Below are 4164 nucleotides of genomic sequence, written 5' to 3' on the forward strand. Positions count from 1 at the left end.
AACATACGCACCTCTTTTTAAAAAGTTAGTAAAAACGAGTGCAATAATAAAAGCATCTTTTTTATGTAACTTCACATTTTATGTATGTATGTATCTATGTGCATACATCTATTAATTTTATATAAAAAGAATAAATTGCATTCAGTGCATTTCACAGTCTTGTTTATAGATAATGTAAACAAAAACGACTGGACTTCCACTTTGAAAACGTCGCGCAATTTCCCTTTTGGTTGCCATTATTTGAGCCAATTTTTCGTATTGCCCGTATTACCGCTCGCGAAAACACAGAAATCGAGAAAATTCATTTATGATGACTTTTACAATCATGCACAGTATATTTTAATTAAATTTTTTATAACATTTTATTATTTAAACCCACGAAAATAACAATTGAAACGTTCTCCGTCAACAAATTTGCAACTTAGAAAAACGGAACTACGATCGAAATGTAGAATAGGTATAATCGTAAATTTCGAAGATTGATCGAAAGGAAACGGAACGCAGAATACCAAAGTTGCCAAACGGAGAAAATTTCGATTCGAGTCGAAATGCAGAATAGGGCTGATTGTCTTCCCTGAGAGTTTTGCTTCACATCGAAATTCGTGCTCCCTTATTTTCATTTTGAAGCATTTCAATGTTGATTCCTTACTTTTAGTTGGCTTTGCTTTTGGTTTTCGCTAAATTTAATTTTTATAATTTTAATAAAAAAATAAAAAAAACGTTTGAAATAAAGTGAGGAATAAAAATTTTTGATTTGTTTACTAAGCAAATGTTTATTTTTCAGCTTTTGCAAATTAAATAAGTTCTCTGCAAAACGATTTGTTCAAAACTAAAAAAACGTGGACATGTATGGTATATGGTGTACAGAAATATCCCTTTTCCCTTACAGTAAACCTTGTAGTGTGGGCAACAATGGTATTTTTCAAATAAGGCAGATTCGAAAATGCGCTCTCTGGGAAGAGAATACCTGTAATTATTGTACCATGGTTTGACTTACTTAGATATTACAATATATGCAAACGAAAAACAATTGCCTAAAGAATTGTTGTAACTCGCGATTAGTGCCGTTTAAAATCAATTACGCAAGTGAAAACAAAAAGAACGTGCGCCTTTTTTGTTGTCTCTTTGATTTTGCAATTTAAATTTATAATTTGATAAAATGGAAAATAATTTTTCGTATATGTCATCAACTTCAGAAATTTATATAGCATCATCTACTTTATCTAAACCTACCTATGTCATATGCCTTCTCCAGATGGTAGCGTTTTTGGAGCACCACAAGATTTTAGTGGCCTTAACTTACCAAGCCAAGTTGTTAAACTATTATTTCCTCGCTTCAAAAAAACATTCATTAAATAGCGTCTAGCAGATGAATATATGTATGTACCAGGTTTGTTGCGAATATTCGCATTCGCATTCGCAACCGCGGAACTTCCGCATAAATTTTAACATTCGCATTCGCTTTCGCATTCGCAATAATCAATGCGGAGCTTTTGCGAATGCGAATATTTTGCAAGTACACTAATAAAACGTATATCTGGCAAACAAAAAATTTTGTCTGACATTTTTTTGCCTGTGGAGATGCTACGTAATTTAAAGTCAAAGAGTAATTATTTTTTTCTCATAAAACTTAATATTCTTAAGTTCTGTGTTTCCTTTTATTAGTCTTTCAGCTCGAAAACAAAAACATTTATTTTTATTTTGTGTAAATTGTCAAAATTAGCACGCATCGAAATAAAGATGAAATGATATGTAAATAAGTCGACAGCCAAGTTCACAAATTAAATAAGAATTAATTCAAGGTGAATTTTATATATATTGAGGAGTGGGACTTGGCATGTAATATATCGTTAGTATAGTATGGAAAGGGCTTAACTCACATCGTCGCTGAAATACAAAAAGCCGTAACTAACTAAAAATCCAAAATTAACTTTTTGATTGATTATGATGCATTTCCTCGAATCATAAGTCCCCACATCGTTTTAGGCAATACAAAAATTTAGTTAGTTGTGGTTTCTTGCATTTCAGCGACAATGTGAAATAGTATCAATGATACATCTGTTGAAAATTAGCGTTCATTCGCCTCAAAAATTTTATCAAAACATATTGAGCGCATGGAATGGAACAACAAAACGGATTTGACGGCTTATGGTACCGATAGTGGTGAGTAATTAATTGTGACTGCCTGCAACTAGGAAAAACAGAGTTCAGCTAACTAATAAAAGAAAAAAACTAATATAAGTTATTCATTACAGGAGAACCTTTCCAAGAAGTCACCCGGGAACTAAGCAAATCTGAGACCTTTATCGTCCGTGATTCCATAATTCAAATTATTATAAAAAACGCGGTACCTTTTTAACAAAGTAACAAGATTTTAAACTAATTCTACTGGCAGCCACGACTTTCAAAACAGAATTTTCTTCGAAATTTTCATTCCTAGAAATTAACAATTTATTTGCCATATTCACCTATTCACAACCTCGCTATAAGCGCACATTTTTCAAACCAGTAGTCACAGAAGACAGGATTAAAAATTAATTACAAAAACTAAAATCGAAAAACGCTGATGACGTAACAGGTTCTCCAAATTCTGAAACAACCAAAATAATTGGTGCTCCAAATTGGAAAATAACGGTGTTTAAACAACGATCTTGCCATGATGCTAGATTGTGAAGATGAAAGTCAGGAGGATGCATCCGACATTTGCAGCCCCGATGCAATTTCTAAAAAGGAATTGTGTCACCGCAATAAAAAAAAATGTAACTGAAAATTCTCTCAACTGGTTTCAGCGTCAATCGAAAAGAATTTACAATTTTGTCAAGTTTCAAGTTTTTCAAGTATGTCGCTTCGAGAGAGTAGTTATTTAGTGGCGCAGGTTTGATTTACGACCCGTTAGCAAACAGGCTGTAATCCGAAAAGGCAGCAAAATTACTCTTTCTTAAACACAATGTTCAAATTTTTTTAATCAAAGTACTAAATAAAAAAGTATTATTAAAAATTAATAACTTTTCAATTTTTTATTTACCTAAATCCCCTAATGTACTCACCAAATTTATTTCTTAAAAATATTTGACATCCGCATTCGCATTCGCATCCGCGGATGTTGGCTTTTAAACATCCGCATCCGCATTCGCATCCGCGGATATCTAAAATTCCACATTCGCAACATCCCTGGTATGTACATATGTAGGTATGTATGTCATTTATATTATACGTCTACGTTTACACAAATATATGGAATTATATCAAACTATAACAAATATGGAGTATAGTAAATATTTATTATTAACATAATGCAGCTTTTCTCCGTTATTTTTAAGATTCAGTGATTTTAAATTTTGTTCCGACGGCATAAACTCGTCGTAGTGTATCTGTACGAATCTTCATTACGAACGGATTCAATGAATGCTCTCTACGAATTTCGAATTTGGGTTCTAGCCATTCGGATTCTGTGATAGCACTTTCGTAGGTTTCACAAAAATCGAAGCTATGATGGATTCTGTGATAGCCCTGATTGAAATTTGGTACGCAGACATATCTATGGTGGGTTCTTATATATATATAAATAAGCTTGTAAAATGGGGCGTGGCACCTTCCATGGGCGTGGAAATTTTTATCAGCTATAACTTAGGAACCATTAGTCACATGAACTTGAAATTTGGTGTGCATATATATCTATGGTAGTTGCTTATAGTAGGCTATATATAAATGAGTTTGTAAAAGGGGGTGTGGCACATCCCATAGGCGTAAAATTTTTTACCAGCTATCACTTCGGAACCATAAGTCACATGAGATTAAAGTTGGAATTTAGATACTATATCTATGGTAAGTGCTTATAGCAGGGTGTATATAAATGAGGTTGTACAAGAGGGCATGACACATCCCATGGGGGGACATTTTTAACAGATATAACTTCGGAGCCACAGGTCACATGAACTTGAAATTTGGTATGAAATTCTATGATAAATGCTTATAGTAAGGTATATATAAACGATTTTTTTGGAAGGGGCACACACTTCGAAACTATAATTCACAAGAATATGAACGTTGGTATGAATACATATCCATGGTAGGTGCTTATAGTAAGGTTTGTAGACATGAGTTTGTAAAAGGGAACGTGGAGCATAGGCGTGAAATTTTTAATCAGCCATAAATTGGGAACCA

The sequence above is a fragment of the Rhagoletis zephyria genome, unplaced genomic scaffold, assembly GCF_001687245.7.
Source record: "Rhagoletis zephyria isolate East Lansing unplaced genomic scaffold, Rhagoletis_zephyria_1.1 Rzeph_scaffold_05790, whole genome shotgun sequence".
NCBI classification, from domain to species: domain Eukaryota; kingdom Metazoa; phylum Arthropoda; class Insecta; order Diptera; family Tephritidae; genus Rhagoletis; species Rhagoletis zephyria.